This window comes from Odocoileus virginianus, chromosome 27 (genome assembly GCF_023699985.2).
Source record: "Odocoileus virginianus isolate 20LAN1187 ecotype Illinois chromosome 27, Ovbor_1.2, whole genome shotgun sequence".
Classification (NCBI taxonomy): domain Eukaryota; kingdom Metazoa; phylum Chordata; class Mammalia; order Artiodactyla; family Cervidae; genus Odocoileus; species Odocoileus virginianus.
In genome coordinates this window covers 19,353,927-19,376,466 of record NC_069700.1, presented here as the reverse complement: position 1 = coordinate 19,376,466, position 22,540 = coordinate 19,353,927, and the positions used below count along the sequence as shown (strand labels likewise).

The 22,540-nt window shown below is 42.2% G+C and overlaps 2 long non-coding RNA genes across 3 annotated transcripts in view; one reads left to right on the top strand and one right to left on the bottom strand.

Moving 5' to 3' along the window:
- Window positions 1–22,540, bottom strand: part of LOC110143236 (uncharacterized) — a 71,569-nt gene that overhangs the window by 38,064 nt on the left and 10,965 nt on the right. The gene's annotated exons all lie outside the window — the stretch shown is intronic.
- Window positions 194–21,207, top strand: LOC139031418 (uncharacterized). Its single transcript, XR_011483875.1, has 3 exons — window positions 194–576; window positions 12,447–12,619; window positions 15,148–21,207. It is a non-coding gene; the product is annotated as an uncharacterized lncRNA (long non-coding RNA).

The following is a 22,540-nucleotide window of genomic DNA, read 5'->3' as shown; positions in this document are numbered from 1 at the left end:
ACCGGGGGGCCCAAGGCAGAGTCTCCTCTTAGCCAAGGACCCCGACCAGCATTTGTGAAAATCTTTTATACCCCATGTGTACGTGTCTAAACCCACCATCCCAAATCCCTTGAGGCTTACAAAGGAAGGGTAAATACAATCACAATAACCCCGTCATTCACGTGTTCTGTGTTCAAACAGTTAATAATCAATAAGCCTGTGGTTACATTCCAACCAGTTAATAACTGATAAGCCTGTGGTTACATTCCGATAGATACTGTCCGGAGGCAGGGGTGATTAGTGTCTGTTTTCTCTTAGGTGATGAATAACCTGGATACAATCTTCAAGGTTCCCCTGTCTGGAGGGGGTCTTATCCTTCCATTGTCGTTCCCACAGGCACTAAGCAGAGAGCTCAGAGTCCACTGGAGAGGTGGCCAAGCACGATCAGCACGGACAGGCCTCAGATGGAGTCCAGGCCCTGTGAATTCCTTCTTCACTTTCCCTTTCGGTCCCTTTCCCTTTCGATTTACAGGAGCCTAGGTGTTGCCTCTGAGCCATCCCAAGAGTGCCTTCCACCTTTCAGGGAATCGCCAAACGGTGAGTCACCTGGTTGCTCCCAGAAATCTGTCTTTCTTTGCCCGGGAACAGCTGCACGGTTCTCAGAGGTCACCTCTCTCACTGTTGGACGCGACTGTTGGGACGGTCGGCCATTTTTGTGCCTTTAGCTGCGCGGAGACGTTGCTGAGACAGAAAGGGACGCCTTTTTGCCGACTGGTGACTCTCAGTGCCCCCCTTCTACAGCATAAAGGCTAAGGATGAGTTCTGGTACGTCTCGGGAGCCTCTCTCAGACTCACCCCTTGGCTACATTCTCAGAAACTGGAAAATTTTGACCCTGCAAAAGGCCTGGCCCCGGTACAAACTGGCCCCCTCCACCCGAAAAAATGGCCTCTGAATGGCACACTAGCTTTTCCCAAAAGCAGGGAAGAGACTCAGACTTTCCTTACGTTCACTCCTTTGTGGCCCTCAGTCAGAATCCAGATTTGAGGACTCACGAGGCATGTGTCTTTTTGTTGCCTCCCTATCTCCTGTCGCCCTCTGTTTCTCTCCATCAGATTTCCTAGATAACCCCTGCTCTACCTTTCATATCCACATGATCTCTAAAAAAGGATTCTAAAGTTCCCTTTGGTCCAGGTCTTTCTCCTACAATCAAAAGCCTGAAGGATCATAAACTCTCCTCTATGCTTCAAAACCAGTTCTTTTCGCATATGCAATTAAAAACAACTAGCTTGTTAAAAAACCTACCTAAGGAAAAACTTGAAGTTAACCCTTTCCATGTCCCTGAAATACACAGCCCATTTTGCCTGAGACATCAGCCTTGGGCAAATTAGAACTTCAAAAAAAATAAAAAGGTGGAGCGGGGAGTGTCAAAGAGACATTTTAAATCTCAAGTGGAAAACTATGAGATCTCTGTCTGTCTGGATTTATGCATGTCTCAGTGTATCTTTTGGTTTTTTTTAAATAATATTCCTGAAGTTGTAAATGAGTTCTGATTTAATTGGCCCAAAGAAAAGTAAGTGCTTACAAATCAGACAATTCTAAATACAAGAGAAATCAACCAAAATGAATTTCAGATTCATGTGAACTGGGAAATATTCAATATTAAATATCCAGTATAAATATTTGTTTGCTAATCTAATATAGACATGTCTAAGGGCTGCTAACATTAACCATAATATTTTCATTGTGTCTAGATTTATTATAAGTTAAATACTGTTATATTGTTATCTCTGTTACAAGTTTGTCAGCAAGGAAAGTAACTCGAGTGAAGAAACTTTAAAAAAAAATGTAAATGATATATGAGTTTTTAGATAAACTGTTAAGATTTAAAATGTCTGTCTAAAACAGTCTCTCTAGATTTTGGTAACCTGAATTTCTAGGGTTGTGCTAAAGTGATAGAAGTTTATTGAATAGCTAGGTCATTTTCAAATAAAATAAGATTCTGAAACATTCATTACTGAATATTAACTTCCTCTTACAGAGAAACTAAAGATTTTGGACTATTAATGAATAATGTTTGATGCCATCCTGAGATGTTCTCTAGAATATTTTTTAGAAATTATCACTGGTATTTATGTTCACCAATCTATAGAATGCTAATATAAAGGTCAGTTCTCGGTTGCTTAAGGAAGGTAGGATGTGTGTTTTCAATAAAGAAAGTATAAGGAATGAAATTACATTTTATGAAGGGAAAAGGAAGTAGGTCTGACTTATAGGTGGCTGTTTCAGGATGGGAGAACAAAGTAATGGGTATAGAAAGTGATAAGAAGGCTTGATGGAAAGTGCACCCCAAAGGAAGAGTAGGGCAAATACCTTTTCCCTATGGGGTAGGAGGGGAGACAGGTTATACTGTTCCATTAATAGTTACAACATGGGGGAGGGAAGGACGATAAGGGTCTGGTTTTTCCATTCCTGCATTCCAAGACCCTCCCTGGTTTTATTTGCTCTTTCGTCCTTGGGTCACCACAAGAACAGATGCATAGAGCAAGAAGTTAGGTCTTTTTAACAAAGAGTTAGAAAATGTAAAGAAAAACCAAACACGGATGAAGAATACAATAACTGAAATGAAAAAATAAGACTAGAAGGACTCAATAGACACTAAATGATAGAGGAACAGATAAGTGATTTGGAAGATAGAGTCAGGGAAATCACTGCCACTGAACAGAAAAAAGAAAAGAGAATGAAAAAAATTAGGAGTTTAAAAGACGTCTGGGGAAACATCAAGTGCACAAATATTTGCATTACAGGGATCCCAGAAGGTGAAGAGAGAGAGAAAGGAGTTGAGTACATATCGAAGACATAATAGCTAAAAAAATCACCTAATGTGGGAAAAGAAACAGTCACCCAAGTCCAGGAAGTGCAGAGTCTCACATAGGATTAATCCAAAAAGGAGTATAACACAACACACTGTAATCAAAATGACAAAAATTAAAGATAAACTGAGAATATCAAAAGTGAAAGGGAAAAGCAACAAATAACATACGAGAGAAACTCTGCAGGCCACAAAGGAGTGGCATGATATATTTAAAGTGATGAAAGGGGAAAACCTACAATCAAGAATACTCTACTCAGCAAGACTCTTGTTCAGATTTGATGGAGAGATTAAAAGCTCTACAGACAATCGAAGCTAAAGGAATTCACTAAACCAGCTTAACAACAGATGTTAAAGGAACTTCTTTAGGTGAAAAAGAAAAGGCCATAACTAAATGCACGAAAACAGCGAAATGAAAGAACTGATTGGTAAAAGTAAACATACAGAAAAGATAGGAAATCATCCACAAACAAAGTTGTTAGAAAGGTTAAAGGACAAAAATTGTAAAAATCATCTATATCCACAATAAGCAATTAAGGGATACATAAAACAATCAGATGAAAAATATAATTATCAAATAGTAATTGTGAGAGGAAGAGAGAACAAATCAAATGCAGTCTCTCTCTATATATATAGACTGCCCTATAAAAACCTCATGGTGACCACAAACCAAAAATCTATAAGCTATACACAAAAAAGATAAAAGGACTTCAAACACTAAAGACAGTCATCAAATTACAAAAGAACAAGAGAAGAAAAGAAGAAAACAAAGACCTATAAAAACAACCCTCAAACAACAAAAGGGCAAAGAACATACATATCAATAATTACCATAATGGACTAAATGCTCCATTCAAAAGACATAGACTGGCTGAATGGATATAAAAACAAGATCTGTGGGACTTCCCTGGTGGTCCAGTGGTTAAGACTCTGCACTTCTAATGCTGGGAGGATGGGTTCCTCCCCTGGTTCTGGAACTAAGATCCCACATGCCTCTTGGTATGGCGAAAAAATTAAAAAACAAGACTCGTATATATATTACCTACAAGGTACTCACTTCAGATCTAAAGACACACAGACTGAAAGTGAGGGGAGAGAAAAAGGCATTCCATGCAAATTGAAATAAAAAAGGCCAGAGTACTAATACTTATATCAGACAAAACAGACTTTAAAATAAAGACTGTTACAAGAGACAAAGCAGGACACTACGTGATGATCAAGAGATCAATCCAGAGAGCAAGGAGGGCGACACGCCTGGAAGGCACAGAAGTTCCATGCCCTTTCCCAGTACACCGCCCGAGGCATCTCTTCCATCTGGCTATTCCTGTGTTACATCTGTTGGCTGAAAAAAAAAGTGCACAACTCAAGAGCTGTGAGTTCAGTTTTATTTGGAGCAAGTGAAGACTACAGCCATGGAGACAGCTTCTCACGTAGCTCTGAGGAACTGCTCGGAAGAAATAGGGAGGGAGGTCAGTAAACGCCAAGATTTTGTAAGGCAGTCCATGCAAGCAAGCACAGATCTCAGCGGAAGGCTGCTGCTAGTCATGTGGAGCAGACGCTTCTGGTAATGATTTTGGTGCTCTTCTAGACATGAGAAGACACAAAAAATTGGGTTCATAACATTTTCTTCTGAAAATCACTATCTAAAAGCCCGTTCTGCCTGTTTTTCCAGAGCAAAGAATGCCTCATTTGTGAACTCTGTCCTGAACTTCTTTCAGAGTGAAAGGTCAGTGGTGACTGCAGTGGCTAGTGACTTAATTCTTGTAGAACTAGATGGAGAGGGACTTTTTTTGGTTAATGTATCCTTTTTAACAAACCAGTAACATAGTAAGCAAATGTTTTCCTGAGTTCTAAGAGCTGCTCCAGCAATTAACAGAACTCAAACAGGGGGTTGTGGGAACTTCTGATCGATAGCCAGAGACCAGGTGATAATCTGGAAGGCTACTGGCATCTGAAATATGGAGGGGTCAGTCTTATGGGACTGAGCCCTCAACCAATGGGTCTGATAATGAGTTGAACTCTAGGACACCTACGTGGTGTCAGAAGATTGCTTGGTGACATAGGGGAAACACTCACACACTGGAATTAGGTGCAGAATCAGAAATGGTGATCAGCTGGTGATCAGAAATGAGATCAGAATCAGAATTACAAGATGACTGGATATCCACATGCTGAAGAATGAAGTTGGACTCCTACCTCATTCCATATATAAAAATTAACCTCAAATATCAATATATCAAAAACACAAATGTAAGACGTCAAACTAAAGCTGTAGAAGAAAACATAGGTGTAAATCTTCATGATTTTGAATTAGGCAACAGTTTCTTAGAATGGATACCAAAAGCACAAGCAATATGAAAAAAATAGATATACAGTACTTCATCAAAATTAAAACCTTTTGCACAGCAAAGAGCACTACAAAATGAAAAGACAACTCACCAAAAGCTGGGAGAAAATATTTATAAATCATATATCTGTAAATCATATACTAGATATTGCTGCTTAGTTGCTAAGTTATGTCTGGCTCTTTGTGACCCTGTGGACTGCAGCCCTCCAGGTTCCTCTGCCCACGGGATGTCCCAGGCATGAATACTGGAGTGGGTTGCCATTTCCTTCTCTGGGGGATCTTTCCAGATCAGGGATTGAACCTGCGTCTCCTGGATTGGCAGGTGGATTCTTTACCACTGAGCCCCCAGCAAAGCCCATATTAGATACCAATTATCTTAGATATATTAGATATCTTCCTTCCTGGAGAAGGAAATGGCAACCCACTCCAGTATTCTTACCTGGGAAATCTTATGGACAGAGGAGCCTGGTGGGCTACAGTCCATGGGGTTGCAAGAGTTGGACACAACTTAGCAACTAACACACGTGACCAACTATGTGACTCCATGGACTATAGCTTGCCAGGCTCCTCTGTCTATGGGATTTTTCAAGCAAGAATACTCGAGTGGGTTTCCATTTTCTCCTCCAGGGGATCTTCCCAGATCAGGGGTCAAACCAGTGTCTCCTGCATTGCAGGCAGATCCTTTACCACTGAGCTACCTGGGAAGCCCCGCAGTGAAATATTATTCAGTCATAAAAAGGAATGATGTAGGAATTCATGCTACAGTATGACCTTGAAAATATGATGCTAGGTGAAAGAAGTCAGTCATCAAAGGCCACACACTGTATGGCTGCATTTCTATGAAATGTCCAGAATAGGCAAAACCCATAGAGATGGAAAGTTGATTAGTGTTTTCCCGGGTTTAGAAGGAGGAAGGAATGGGCAGTCAACAGGTGTAAGTTTCCTTTTGAGAAGATGAATGTTCTGCATTTATTAGTGGTGACGGTTTCACAACTTTGTGAAGACACTAAAACCACTCAGTTGCATATTTTGAGAGTGTGAATTTTATGGTATGTAAATTATATCTCAGAAAATTCTATGAAAAAATACTGATAACTATTCCCTACTCAGATCAACCAAATCCAAATAGCTAGAGATGAGGCTAGGGCATTTAAATTTTTAAAAACTATATTGCGATTCTGAACACCGGGAGTTTGTAACCCACTGCATTGACTAAACCATCAGGGACTTCCCTGGTGGTCCAGTGGTTAAGATTCTGCGCTTCCAGTGCAGGGGGTGTATTGGATTCAAGCCCTGGTTGGGGAACTAAGATCCCACAAGCTGTATAGCATGGCCAAAAAAAAAAAAAAAAAAAAAAATCAATCTTTTTTAATTGTGAATTGTTGGTAGGCATTAGCAAGATTCTTTGACTCTCCCTGGCTCTAAAGGTAATTTTGATGGGGACAGTTGGTAGAAAAATGTCGGAAGTAATTGAACCTAGGTCTCCTGCATTGCGGGTGGATTCTTTACCAGTTGAGCCACAAGGGAAGCCCAAGAATACTGGGGTGGGTAGTCTATCCCTTCTCCAGGGGATCTTCCCAGCCCAGGAATCAAACTGGGGTCTCCTACATTGCAGGCAGATTCCTTACCAATTGAGTTATCAGGGAAGCCCCAAGAAATTGTAACTAAAACTCACCAGTACAGGTGTCAGAATTCACCAGTGCTATCAACAAAGGGACATATTGTTTCATTTTGCGGTAATGTGTTTTTTAAAGTTTTCCCCCAGTGCTAATCAATTAGCATGCTCTTACATGTTCTCCCTGTTGCAATATCATGGAAAAAATTTCAAAAAATGTAACATTACTCTTAATTACAGTGTCATTATAATGATCTGTAATGTCAGAGTTGTATTTTTTTAATCTACTTCAGCTTCAGAGTTCACACTGGGAGAGCTATGTTGACCCCTAGCTCTGAGGATTTCCCTTTGAATTCCAGAGTGGGAGCCAGACTTCAGATCTTGAGGCTGTCCTAAGGGTGAAATGCTTTTTTTTAAAAAAATAAATTTTTATTTATTTTTGGCTGCGCTGGGTCTTCATTGCTGCATGCAGGTTTTCTCTAGTTGCAGCGAGCGGGGTCTACTCTTGATCGTGGTGCAGGGCTTCTCATCGCAGAGGCTCCTCTGGTTGCAGGGCACAGTCTCAGGAGTGTTGCGCAGGGGCTGATTGCTCCGCAGACCGTGGGACCTTCCCAGATCAGGGGTGGAACCTGTGTCCCCTGTGTTGGCGGGTGGATCCTTAACTACTGGACCGCCAGGGAAGCCCCAGGTGAGGTGCTCTAAGGGAGCACAGGCTATTTCACCTATTCTAAGCAAAGGCAAGAGCCACAAAGGCCAAGTCATTTTTCATTTTACTTTATCATTTGTTTAATATTCCCACTTAATTCCAAAAAGGAAGTTGAAGTAATTTGACTGTTTATCTAAGAAGGCAGATTTAGGCCCAGACTAGGCCTTATAAGCAAAGCATTCATTTTCCAGCATGGTTCCTTATGCAGAGAGATATGAGCCTAATAAATCCACTTAACCTGGATATTACATATCATTTTGGAAAATGATTGTTTTCTTCATGGTCTAGTCTGTGATGAGAAGCAGCAGGGACAAAGCTACACAGAAGATGTAATAGCAAAGCTCTTGTATACTCAACTGGGAAATGCCTTGGTTCTGCTAAGATACCAGAATTATATACACCTTTTTATTAGACAAGTTTAGCACATTTAAGTAATAACCTTTCTGAAGCATGTAAATCTCTAAATGATGGCTTTCAAACACTCACTCTTCTATTAATAAGCATAATAGATGGAATGCAAAACTCTCCTGAGGTCTATCAGAGTTACACAAAAGAACTCTACCTGTAACTTTGCTGTACTCCTTACAAGAAAGTATATCAATATTGAAGTAAGTAAAAGCAATGTTATTAATATTGAATCCAGACTTCTGTTCATTGTACTAGTGTTTGCTAATATTGAATTAACTAATTACATTAATATTTAATTTGGGGATAGGTTCAATAGAAATGCAATTAGGACAATCTATTGAGGTAGGTTCAATACTGGGGCAATACTGAATCTATTGAATTTAGAATTACCCTAATAATAAGATCAGTTTAGACAAGCTTCTTACTAGATACTTCTGACCTAGCCAGGATGGAAAAGCTGGTACCATACAGCCCTTTCACTATAAATAGCCACAGAACTAGATAAGGTACATAAAATAGACATTGGACAACAGTCTGGGGGGACTCTCCTGAAAGAATTTTCCTTTTCTTTCCTGAAAGAAGGAAAAGAAACAAGGTAAGTTACATATACACATAACATTTAAAGGGAAAATAATATTAATCCTACACATCTTTTGTAGAAAATAGAGGAGGTGGGAACATTTACAAACTTGTTTCATGAGACAAGAGTTACTTATCTCAAAACCAAAAAACAAAACAAAATGGTGGGGGACTTGCTTGGTGGTCCAGTGGTTAAGACTCCATGCTCCCAATGCAGGGTGCCTGGGTTCGATCCCTGGTCAGGGAACTAAGATCCCATATACCACAACTAAGACCTGGTACAGCCAAATAAATTCATTAAATAAATAAAAAGAATTTTTTAAAAAGGCATTACAAAAAAATCCCCCCAAACTGCTGACCAATATGGTCCAGAACATAGATATAGAAGTCTTTAACAAAATTTTAGCAAATTGAGCCCAGCCATATGGAAGAATAATTATCATGATCAAATGGGGTTTATTCCAGGAATGCAATGTTAGCTTAACATTTGAATACAAATTAATGTAATTTAACAGAATAAAGAAGAGAAATCATGTGATAATCTCCACAGACACAGGAAAATCATTTGACAAAATATAACACTCATTCACAGTAAAATCTCTCAGCAAACACAGAATAATAGGAACCTTTCTGTTCATAATGTACATATCTGACAAAGGACTTTTATCCAGAATATACGAGCAACTCTTATGACTCAAAAATAAAAAGATGAACAAATCAATTTTTTCAAAAAAAGTAGCCGAAAAGGACTTCCCTGGTGATCCAGTGGTTAAGAATCTGCCTGCTAATGCAAGGGGCACAGTTTCGACCCTTGTCTGTGAAGATTCTGCATGCCACGGGGCAACAGAACCCACGTACAACTGCTGAGCTCCTGTGCCGCAACTGCTCAAGTCAGCGAGCTCTAGAGCCCGTGCTCGGCAACAAGAGCAGCCTCCCCGATGAGAAGCCCGAGATCCTCGGTGAAGACTCAGCGCAGCCATAAATAAATAAATATAAAACAAAAATAAAAGTCAGGAAGACTTCTGCGTTCAGAGAAGTGGAGTAGACATACTTTTACTTTACTCCTCCTGCTCAGTACAGCTAAAAACTCTGGACATTCTATATAAAGCAAAGATAAAGAGACTCTGAAAGGTGGGGAAAAGGAAGACCAGCCATAGACTTCAGGAAATGAGGAACAAGGTGGTAAATTCCCTGGGTTTTCTTTTCTCGCTCTCTCTCTCTCTCACATCACATACACCACACCACACACACACACACACACATACACACACACTCTAGAAAAGCCTACTGGCTCTAGCCAAGGACCCAAATGGACAACCTTGAGTCTGGTTCCAGCTGTTCAACATTTTTTTGGTATGCTGTGAGGAATAAATCACCTACCCAGCCTAAACTTTGATGAGGTTTAACAAAGAGCCCTAATACAACTTAAAACTATTCCCGCCCACCATCCCCCTCCCCCGCCCCCCGCCCCGAGACCAAAACTCCACTTTCTTAACTCAGCTTTCTCTCCTTAGGGAGAATTCCGTAAAGAAGGACTTTTCTTTAATTGTGTCAGCCATGCTTGCCCCACTTTTTTCAGTGCTTAGCCTGTATCCTATATTGCATCTCCTCAATATGGGCTGTATATAATTTGCTTCAATATGCACACCTTTTAAATGCATAATCTGATAAACTCTGATGAATGCATATACCAATGAAATTATAACTGCAATCAATATATAGAATATCTTCATCACCCTCAAAAATTTCATCTTCCCTCTTAGCAGTCTATCTCTTAGCCCCAAGTGTTTTTTTGGTCACTATATTTGCATTTTCATTATAGTTTTTACACTTTGGGGTCTGGCTTTTTTCACTCAGCATAATGGTTTTGCGTGTATGTCACAGTTATCTGTAGTTTGTTCCTTTTGATTGCTGAGCAGTATTCTATTGTACAGATATACACCATATTTTGTGTTTTGACTCACCAGGTGAAAGGCATTTGGTTGTATCCTGTTTGGGCTATTACTGTGAATAAAACTGCAATGATCATTCATGGAAAAAGAAAAGGTGGTAGAGAAGTATATTTACTGACAAACATTCATGACAAATTGCTAAATGAGAAAAAAAAAAAGGTTACAGAACAGTTAATACAATATGGACCCAATTCTGTAAAGAATATACTTGGTAAATAAGTAAGTGCATAGACAAAAGCCCCAAAAGTATGTGTGTGTTGGCTGTGCCTCATGGCATGTGGGACCTTAGTTCCCCAACCAGGGATCGAACCCATGGCCCCTGCAATGGAAGTGTGGACTCTTAATCACTAGATAGCCAGGGAAGTCCTGAAAGCCCCAAATGTTAAATGTTAATGATGGTTATCTCTGGGTGTTGAGATGACATGATTTTTAGATTAAAAAAACAAAGTGGGGAAAAGACTGTAACAGGCACTTCACAAAGGAGGAGTTGCCAATAAGCACACAAAAACTGATCCCCGGTCATCAAGGAAAAGTGGTTCAAGTCACCACGCACGTCATGACTGGCAGCACCAAGTGTGGGCCAAGATGCAGAGCAGCAAACCACATGTGTTACTGGCGGGAATGTGAAACTGTGCAACCACTTTGAAAACTGGTCTGGCAGTTTCTCATAAAGTTAAACATGCACCTACCCTATGACCGAGCAAATACACCTCTAGGTATTTACCCAGGAGGAATGAAAACATTGAACACAGAAAACACTTGTGCATGAACATTCACAGCACCTTTATTCCTAACACAGAATGTTCTAGGAAGAAAATCAGATTTCAAAAACTTGCTCTCTTTTCCTAGTCCAGGTTTTAGCGACTAGAACAGCAACAAACTAGAAACAACTCAAATGTCCATCAATAGGAGAATGAATAAACAAAATGGATCCTTCTGTATGAAGGAATCCTACTCATCAATAAAAAATAATAAAAAAAGAAAATAATTTCTGATATACACAACAAAAGGACGGGCCTCAATGTCATTGTGTTGAGTAAAAGAAGCCAGGTACAAAGAGATCCACATTGATTCTGTTTATGTGAAGTTCTGAAACAGGCAATACCAATCTGTGGCAAAAAAAAAAAAAAAAAAATCAGAGCAGTGGCTGCCTGTGGAGTCGGGTGGGGTGGGAGATGGAAGGGGTTGACATGGATGGAGCTGACAGGTATCTGGGGGGTTATTGCAGTATTCTGTATTGTGATGGGGTATGGGTTACACAGACAGATGTGACTGCTGAAACTCAGAACTGTGAACTTAAGACCTGTCATTTCACTGTACAGGAGTGAAATGTACAAACAGTATTGTTTATACTTCAATAAACAAGGGGGAAATTTAAAAGAAACAAATCTTTTTGTTAATACAAATTCAAACATATAAAACAATAGAAAGTATACTTTTATAAGTACTCCATCATATTGGAGTAATGATTTGCTGACTTCTGTGACTGGTAATAAATTGCTTAAGACATGCATCACAACTGATTCCCCGTTCATTCATGAGCCAGGAATGATTGTGTGTTGATTTTCTCATAAAAGCCTTCCTCCTCCCTTGTTATGTCTCAGGGTTTGAGAAATTTCTCGAATTTTAGAAAGGTAGAATTTTCTAGCCTTCTCAGGGATTTCAATGGAATGTCAGAATTTGACCTATTGACACCTAATTTTTAAATACCAGCAAGTCTTCATTTTTTAAGTTTTTTTTTTTTTTTTTTACTGGTCAACATTGCCTTTAGGAGGAAACAAGTAGGATTAGTTTTAAAATAAGCTCAGTGGTTTTTTTCTGTTTTACCAACTGAAGAATTACAGTAATAATTTATGCTGTACTCCTCTCCATTCATATTTTAGAAGATGAATTAATGAAAAGAAAGAGGTAGACTGGGGTTAGGATGCTGTTTTTACCATTTACTTGCTATGTGACCTTGAATAAATTTTTTGATCTTTCTAACCCTCAGCCTCCCTAACAACAGGTATATGAATATGTACCTCAAAGTGTCATAATGAAGAGTAAACATCATCTGAGAATATGCCTTGACATCCGCCAGGAGCTCAGTAAATATTACTGCCTCCCTTTAACTCCTTAGCAGGGGACAAGAGTGAAGAATGTTCCTTCATCCATATTTCGGAGGTAGGTACACTCTAAAATCTGGACCTTCTTTGGGTAATTTACACAAGTCCAGTTTGAACTGTTTTACAGGGGAGGTGGCTATGGATGGATCAAGGCAGGTGGGAGTGGGAGGGCTGTGCGAGACTCGCCTTTTATCTCCCTAGAACATCATGAACATTTTATAATAACTAATGAAGAAAATATTGCCTGCAGTTTCTTTTCTTCCTGATGAAAGAGTACTAAGAAAGCCGTTTCTTGCTGTTGTTTTTTTACTGCTCACTGGGAATCACTGATCTGGGACCTGGCTGGTGTGTGGGAGTGCAGCTTTCCCAAGAGCCGGTGGTGGGGACATGTCAGCACAGGCTGCCACGGTCACTCTCAGATCCTGAAGGATGCTCCCAGTGTGGCAGGGAGGGCAGGCATGGAGAAGTCCCTCTGCCCTCTGTTACATTTTGCTTAAAGATCCATTTTTGCTTTTGTCACCTCCCTCAGAGCGACCAGACTTCACTACAAAGCCCAACCAGATCTCTGTAATAAATTACCTAGCAAGAGAGAAAAGGACAAAGGAACATATTAGGAAATCTGACTTTCTTCCTAGAGCGTTCAGGGTTACCTGTTCCAAAGGCACAGGGTTGTACTAGGGTGTGTGCTGGGCAGTTTGCAGCTTAACATTAGTAGAAAAAGTTCAGTTGGTTCAAATCATTTATAAATTTTTTGTATTAAGGGTGAAATGTTTCCAAACCTGGAGAAACAGTGTTACAAGATAGCACTGGACATTTGTACTATAGGTATAAATAAGCCTGTAATTGACCAAACCTTCACAACGATTATGTGAGGTTGGTTATGTATTACCCATTTTATAAATGAGTAAACAAAGGCTCAAAGAGGATGTGTATTTGCTTGGAGTTATGGGTATTGTAAGGAAGAAGACAAGGCTTAGAACCCTGGCCTCCTTGCTCCAAATCTTTTCCCACTAGGTGATCAATGAATGCTAGATGCTAGTTTGACTTTACATATGTGTGTATGTGAAAAGTGTTAGTTACTCAGTGGTGTCTGACTCTTTGCAACCCCATGGACTGTAGCCTGGCAGGCTCCTCTGTCCATGCAATTCTCCAAGCAAGAATACTGGCGTGGATTGCCATTTTCTTCTCAAGGGGATCTCCATGACCCAGGGATCGAACTCAGGTCTCCTGCACTGCAAGTGGATTCTTTACCGTCTGAGCCACTAGGGAAGTGTGTGTGTGTGTGTGTGTGTGTGTTGGAATAGAGTTGCTTTACAATGTCTGAACTCTTTTGAGAGTAGCGTTGGTTGACTGGCCATCAGAAAACTAGCCCAGAATGTGATCCTGGGGGTCCAGAGCGTGAGGGAAAAGGTGGAGATGAAGGCAGCTGACACGAGCTGCTGTATGCAAACATGACAGCAAGGACTTCAGGGTGAAGTTAAAGAGGTGTTTCTGATGGACTCTCTTACATTGGATCTCCTTTCATATATTTCCTTTCTGGGATTACACCTCTTTTTCCAACTGGAAACAACCAATGCAGAGTGAAGAACAAGGGAAAATAGAAACACGTATCATTTCCAGAGTGTCAAAAGTATCAAACTGAGGAAGATATTTATAAATGTACACACATAATTTTTTTTAGATTAAAAACACTTGTGTCCCACCAAGTACAAAGCTTGTTCAATTTTTTTTTTTGTCAGCCCCGTGTATTTTTGTTAGTAATGTTGAGCACTGAGATTATTTTCTTAGCACATAATTTTCCAGTAAACCTCCCACATTGGTGCAAACTTCCTGTTCCTCTTCGTAGGCCCTTCATTACAGGCAGCAGGAGAGCTGATATTCAGCAGAAAATTAACTTGGCGGCGTGTATGCGTAAAAGCATCAACTTACAAGAAAACGAAGTTTTTGTTTTGTTTTACAAAGCATTGCTTTTTACTTGTGGTGGGCTTTTTGAAGTTATGGATTATTTTCTGAAGATAGAGGTTTTTGGTTTAGCACAATTCTCAGTACGTGGAAAACACTCATAGTGTGTGTTGTTGAACTGAATGCCTAACATGTACTTTCCCTTGATCAAATAAAGAAATTTTATGGGTTATTATTTATTTTGATTTAAGATACAGAATTATTTACTTATTTATTTTTGGCTGCACTGCACAGCATGCGGGACCTTAGTTCCCTGACCAGTGATCAAACCCGTGCCCCTGTATTAGAAGGTAGAGTGTTAATCTCTGGACTACCAGGGAAGTCCCTTCAGCCTTTATTTTTGATGAGCTTACAGGAGCAGGCGATCTTTGGAAACTGGACAAATGGATTCATGAGGACTATAGTCCAAGAACATGCTTAAAAAAGGAGGCTTTGATCCTTTATTAAGCACAAAACAAGCACACAGCTAAGTAAACCTCCTCTTAAATTTGTGGTTATCAGGCCTGGCTGTATATTGTAATCACCTGGGGTAGAATAGTGGTAGCTTTGAAAAACATACTCCTGCCAGGTCTCAGACCCAGAAATTTTTGTATAATTGGTTTAATCTACAAATTTTTCCAATAGCCATGTTTAGATGTGAGAGTTGGACGATAAAGAAAGCTGAGCGCCAAAGAATTGATGCTTTTGAACTGTGGTGTTGGAGAAGATTCTTGAAAGTTCCTTGGACTGCAAGATCCAACCAGTCCATCCTAAAGGAGATCAATCCTGAATACTCATTGGAAGGACTGATGCTGAAGCTGAAACTCCAATACTTTGGCCACCTGACACGAACAACTGACTCACTGGAAAAGACCTTGATGCTGGGAAAGACAGATGGCGGGAGAAGGGGACGACAGAGAATGAAATGGTTGGATGGCATCACTGACTCAATGAACATGAGTTTGAGTAAGCTCCAGGAGTTGGTGAAGGACAGGGAAGCCTGGTGTGCTGCAGTCCATGGAGTCACGAAGAGTTGGACACAATTGAGCAACTAAACTGAACTGAACTGAGCTTCAGATTTAAAAAAAACTTCCCAGGAGATTCTAATGGGCAGCCAGAGCTGAGCATCATTCTGTTACATGAATGAACATATTTAATCATATTTACTAAATACCAGGCACTGTGCTGGGTACTTGTTATTCTTTATTTTACTAACATGGAAACTGGGACTCGTGGATGTTGACTTGCTTACCATGATAGAGCAACTCAGTGTTAAAGTTGGAAAGAAAAAAGATCCTAGGGCCTTACACTCTTTTTGCCATTTACATCACAGTAATTAAAAAATACGCTAGTGACTGCAGAAGCCAACGTCTGACCTTTGAAAACATAGACATGAGTAAATGAAGACTGACTCACTGAAGATTAGAAGGACAGTCCTCAGAATGCTATGTGAAGCCAGTTTTTTAAATATTTATTTTTATTAATTTATTTGGCTGTACCAGGTTTTACTTGTGGCTTGTGGAATCCCCAGCTTCAGCACATGGGATCTTTAGTTGAGGCACAGAAATTCTTCGCTGCAGCATGTGGGATCTAGTTCCCCAACCAGGGATTGTACCCTGGCCCCCTGCATTGGGAGCATGGAGTCTTAGCCACTGGACTGCCAGAGAAGTCCCTGAAGCCAGTTTTTAAACATATATGGAAATAAAATCTGGGTGCCAGGCCTATTGGATACATATTTCCTTCTAATGTATTTAGACTGTATATATATTTCCTTCTCTTCTTCAAAACCCAGCAACGTCTCTTACTGAATTGGAAATTGTAGATCGTTAGAAGGGCCTGATGGCAGCCCTTGTTGAGTGGAGCCTCAGAGATGTACTTACTCATAGCCATTGAAGAGCAGGACTGGGTGGCCACGACAAAGAAAATCGGGCTGAGCTGTCCACAGGGTGGGAGTCACCAAGGTGCTATACGCAGTCAGGTCACTCATTGCCCCTGTTGTAAACTAGCGTGCTGTGGACTGAGACTTGTATATTATTTATGGACATCCAGACTGCTTAGAGACCCAGGGAGCAGCTATTCAGTTAAGAAAAGGTAAGCTAAGAAAAACAAGACTTCAACCAAACCCAACTGTAATCGTGGTGGAGAAGCTCATTGCCTGTCTGGAGGTGGCTTGTGACTCTAATGTGTGAGTGCGCTGTGTATGTTTTGGCTTGAATAACCCCTTATTCACAGTGTTATGCCTCATGTGTCCCATCAATGCTTCCTTTTTCTCTCTGAATTTCCGTCCCTTCAAGGTCTTTCCTCCATCCTTACAAACTCTCTGTTGGCCAAGAAACATATGGAGTAAACATGGCTTGTGAGCATTTTAGAGTTCTGTCGGGAGAAGTGGGAACTGTTCAAGAAATCAAGACAAATCTGAGACAAAGGCAGATGAGAGAGGGAAGCAGACACAAAAGATGAAATGGGCAGGTAGAGAAAGTGATAGGAAGGTACTTAAATAGAGACGGAGAACAGATAGTATAAGAAAGAGTGAGTGAGACACAGACAGGCAGAATCCTAGCGAGAGAGAATGGAGAGAAGCAGAGACAGGAGCTGAGAGAGAGCCAGACAGAGGCAGCCAGGCAGCAATGGAGAGAGAGACAGAAAGAGGCAGCAGAGAAGAGCAGACAGGAGACAGAGGTGGTCAGAGGAGGAGGGAGAGAGACGTGTATCGAGGGAGGAGCCTGGGAACAGAAAGAGGTGAACAGGGACATGGACGGCAGTGAGCAGAGGGGAGAGGCCAGCAGGGGTGTGGTGTGGACAGCACTGTGTGCATCCTCCCAGAGGAGCGAGAAGCTGGATGGGTTTGCCAGGAGGGACAGCCTCTCCGCTGGGCCTGTCGAAGGGGATGAGTTTAGTCATCCTCAATAGCAGCAGGATTCCTTCATCCCTAAGCCCAATCCATATTCCATCTGGTGGGCAGTCTAGCGAATGCAGCTTCCCACACCCGCACTCTGGGCCAGGGGAGGACCTCACAGAATTACAGATGTGGGAACCAAGACCCTCGTGGTGGACGTGTGTGGCTTCCTGGTCAGCCCTTTGCCATTCACTCTGTTTCCAGTAACGACCTCCCATGTTTGTGGGGAACCATCCTTCCCCACCTCCATCCCCTGTGGTTTTTGTGGCCTTGGCAGGACCTCCCACCACGCCCATTCCAGGGACAGTGTAGGATCCAGGCTTGGCGTCTGATCCAGAGCATCAGTTTCCCCTGTGGTCAGTGACTGGCTCAGGAGTAGGCACATAACTCAAGGGAGGCAAGTCAGAGTCAATCAGTCTCTTTTGGAGGGTGTATGTGGGCTCCAGGGTTTGCCCTCAGATCCAGACTTGAACCTGGAGACACGTTGGCTGAAGCTGGGGCTGCCATCTTGCCAACTCGCATAGTCGCAAAATGAAGCCAGCACCCAGCGAAACAGAGAGTAAAATGAAGAACCTCTGCATTCTCATGGTCTCTTCTGAACCCTGATCAAGCTGTTCTAAGTCAGAACTATCTCTAGAGTTTTTATTTATTAAAGCCAATAGATATCCTTTTTCTCTGACAGCATAAACCAGTTCAAATGGAAGCTTCTGTCCCTTGCAACCAAATCCTAATTGATATAATGTTCTGGGTTTTATCATCACATTCTACAGACTTGCAGTTTAAGTAACTTATCTAAGATTTTAGCTAGTTGGTATCAGCACATGAACTGAGGTTTCACCAAACAGGTACCCCTCTGAACTCACTCTTCCATTCTCTCCCCCTTGTTTTAAGATAATGGGCCCATTTCAAATAAATGGTTTTACTCTAGTGACTTCATAAGGTCTGGAAATGCCAGCTCTAAGCAAAATTGTTATCCCCAGGCAATGCTTATTTAGGCTCAGCTGTTTCCTTATTCTGTGATGTTCTCTCTCTTCCTAACCGCGGTAAGCAGAACATGACAGGTATCTCAGATACTTTTGTGTGAACTTACGGTGGTTCAGACATTGAAGAATCTGTAATGAGAGTGGCCTGGGTTTGATCCTTGGGTTGGGAAAATCCCCTGGAGAAGGGAATGGCAACCCACTCCAGATTTCTTGCCTGGAAAATTCCATGGACAGTTGAAGCCTGGCATTCTACAGTCCATGGGATTGCAGAGTTGGACACAACTGAGCAACTAACACTTCTTCTTCTACTAAGTAGAACCTTTACCTTTTAAAAGAGAACAGTAAAAAGATCCTGAAGGAATAAATTTCTTAAAGCAGGAATCCCAAATTGTAGCATTGTAGCATATGGTTAGAGAACATACTTGGAGGTGCTGAAGCATCTTCTTACTCTCTGAACATTGGGCACTAGGTCCAAGAGTCATTTTATAAGACTGTAAATGAAACCTTCCTGAAGAATCCTGAAAAATGTCCCCCATGTCACATACATTGAGAGCAGTGATTCTCCAACCTGGCTGCGCGGTAGAGTCACTGGAGAGCTTGTTAAAACAAAGGCTGGGCCCTGCCCCCAGAGCCTCAGTTTCTGTGGGTCTGGGCTGGGGCCTGAGAACTTGCATTTCTAAAAAGTTCCCAAGTGAAGCTGGTACTGCAGGTCTGGGTGGGACCCCACTTTTAAAGATCATGTTTAGATTTTAAAATACAACTCTGAGAGAGCTTGACCGGCTGACATAAAACCTCCACACCGCGCTGCCCTAGCCCTAGATAGTAGGAGACCCCCACTTCTCCCCACCCCAACCCCTAGGAGAGATGCCAGTCAGAGCTTGAGGCATAGCCTGGACAGTCGTGCAAAAGTCCCTGGTGTCCCCCAGGTGAGATCACTTGTGAAGAAGATACAGGACTAGAGCCAGGAGTCCAGGAGGGCTAGGATCTGCTGATGCTTGTGTGGTGAGAAAACATTTTAAAAGTATGAATTCAGGGTTTTTTCCTTTCTGATAATTCCCGTTACTCTAGCACTGTCCCTTACCCAAAACTCTCCTCTGACTCTACTCCAGGCAACAACTAGAACCCCTTTAAAAGAAAAAAAAAGTATTTATTTGGCTGCACTGGGTCTCAGTTGCAGCATGCAGGATCTTCAATCTTCATTGTGGCATGTGGGATCTTTAGTTGTGGCATGTGAACTCTTAGTTGCAGCATGTGGGATCTAATTCCCTGACCTGGGTTTGAACCCAGGCCCTCTTCATTGGGAGTGCACAGTCTTAGCCACTGGACCACCAGGGAGGTCCCAGCTAGAACACTTTTATTCTCATTGCACCAAGTAAGGGCTGATATAGTACAAGAAACAGGAAGTCTACTTCTAGCTTTTGTGCATCTGACCACACAGGCCAGCCTGTTGGCTGTGTGACCAGGGTCATGCAGAGGGCACTGCCCCCAGAAGGCCCTTGCACTTAGGTCGAATGCTCTGTGGTGGCTGCCCTGAATTTCTTAATAATTTTAGCTTTGAATCTGTGACTTGTAAACCAAACCACAGGACAGTGGAGCTTGCACCAGGGGCTTGGAGCTGTGACTCCTGTGCATCCTGCCCCCACTGTGTCTGGCTTGGGATCCCTGCTGCTCACTCCTATGTCCCCTGGTGCCACAGCCCCTCTCATCTCCCTCTTCCTGTGTTGTGATCTGCTAGCTCCCTTCACACCTGATGCGGGCCTGGGCACAGGTACAGGCACTGGGGGTGTCAGGGCTGGGTGTGCCCACCCCATGGCATCTGGGGGTGGGATTCAAGGAAGCTGCCTTTTGGCCTCAGGCTGAGGGTACCAATCTGGTGAAGCTTCTTGCCCACTCATCCAGAGACTGAGTTTGCATGTGTACCAGTATGAAGGCTGCCATCCCTCGGGGACTGGCTGTCTGCTGTGGGCCCTCGAGAAGGGGACATTGACTTTCCCAACCCCTGCCCAGTCTGGTGTTTTCATTTTACATGGAGTCTGGCAAGTGATGTAGCTGCCCTGAACATGGGGCCTGACACAGCCCACCAAAACCTCTGCACCCAAGAATAGCAGAGATGTAATGAAGAGGTGAAATAGCAGAGATGAAATGAAGTACATAGATAGCCCCGTAGAGGTTCCTGCTTTTCTCAGCACCATGTGGGAAAGAAGACCTTTGTGCTCCAAGTAGTAAAGCATTGAGCTGAGAGCAAGCTGGAATTGGGGGGCCTTGGGTCAGGGATGACTTAGCACTGACCTGGCAGTCCAAAGGCCAGGTGAGAGCAGGCAGCCACTGGGCGATACCAGCATGGAGAGACTGTGACCCAGATGAGGTGGATCTGTACCTGAGTGTAAACCCACTTGGACAGATTAAACTCTTGCCATCAGATGAAATGAAGGTTTGAAGTAGAAAGTAAGTTTGTTTATAGACAAAGAATCTCCAAGGTTGTTCCTGAATTTATGAATTGCGGTTCATACCTGACATACTATCCTCCCCAAAATGGGGAAAGGAAGTGGTAGAGGCATAGGGTTAAGAATGTGCAAGAAAAGGCATCATCTTGCCGATTGGAAGCTGAGAGACTGGTCAGCCTGGCAAGGAACCACTGTTCAGAGGTCCTAAATAGAGAACTCTGGGTGTCACCCACAAGAGACAAATTACCCAGGCTCGTGAAACATCAGGACGAAGGCTGGTCAGAGGAAGCAACCCTAAGAAGCAGTGCTATGGCCCACTCAGAAGCTTCCTTATAAGAGAGTTGTTTAAACTGCTCATTAAAATATTTTGTTCTATCATGGATATATGTTTCTTTTGCATTTTATTTGGGAGAACACTTTCCTTAAAGTAACTTCGCTAAAGTGGTTTAGGAATAAAAAAAATATTGGTTGCTAGGGGCACTGTCCCCGTGAAGGGCAAGATCAATACTTGATGAAAGTGAGCAGGAGCTGAGTTAGAAAGACTGGAAGGAGGAAAGTGACCTCAGCCTGATATTTTTACTGAAAAATAGTTTTAAGATGTTTTTCTTTTTATCTCATTTTTCTGCAACAAGCATGCTTTGCTTATGCATTTTTTACAAGAAGGGGCGACATAGACTACCTGTCACATTCTGTTTTCATTAGCTGGATCCAGATGTAAATGAAAGAACAAACATTCCCAGGGAGCAACCAGAAAGATGTGGCAACAGGGTGGTCCCCCAAGGGGCCGGGTCTTCAGAGGTAGAAAGTCCACCTGCAGGAACCCTCCTCAAGTTGTCAACTTGGACTAGATGGCAGCTGACCCAGAGGATGCACCCCAGCAGGTTGTCGGGCTTTTGAGATTGCAGGGTGGAGGCAGGGAGTGGATTCTGTGGCCAGACTAGACCTATGTCATAAAACTTCTTACATAATCAAGTATGTTCCAGGCTGCAGCAAATGAGACAAAACTCAGATAAAACCAAAACCATTGCATCCAAAGTGCACAGATGGTTCCCTGGGGTTCCCTGAAACTGGATCTGACTTAGGGAGGATTTCATCTTCTCCATTTGGTGCCAAATCTACCATAAGAGAGAATGCCTGATACGGATGCAACTCAAACCTGTGATAAACTAGGACAGAAAAAGCCATTCAAAGAGCCGAAGCAGCTACACAGAACAAAAAGGGAGGAGAGACAAGTAGACTCACAGAGAAATGGCATTTGATCACTTAGAGCAGATTACTGACTTATTCTTATGGAATCAGACAGAGTGGAAAAAGGTTCTTCAGAAGGGGGTCAAGGCCCACATCCCATTTGAAAGAACATGCACTGTACTTGGCTGGGCGCCCTTCTCCACCGGTGTGGCCTCTATGTAAAGAGAATTGGACCCTGGTTCTCAGAAGCTTGTGTTTCCTCTCTGTCAGGGAGCCTGTTTAGCTCATGATGGGAATTTTGTCTTCAGCAGCATCAGTTTTCAAAATTCCTTACACGGACACAAAATTAAAAGGGAAGTGGAGTCCCTTTGGGATGTTTTATCTCATGAATCATCCGTCCCTTCCTGACTCTCCTGGGAATCCCATCCACACACAGAGGTCCCATTGACTCCTGTGGTCCCTGTCAAAGCCAACTTCAAGAATGGAAAAGATGAGCCCTAGTTGATTTCATGTTGGACTCACCAGCT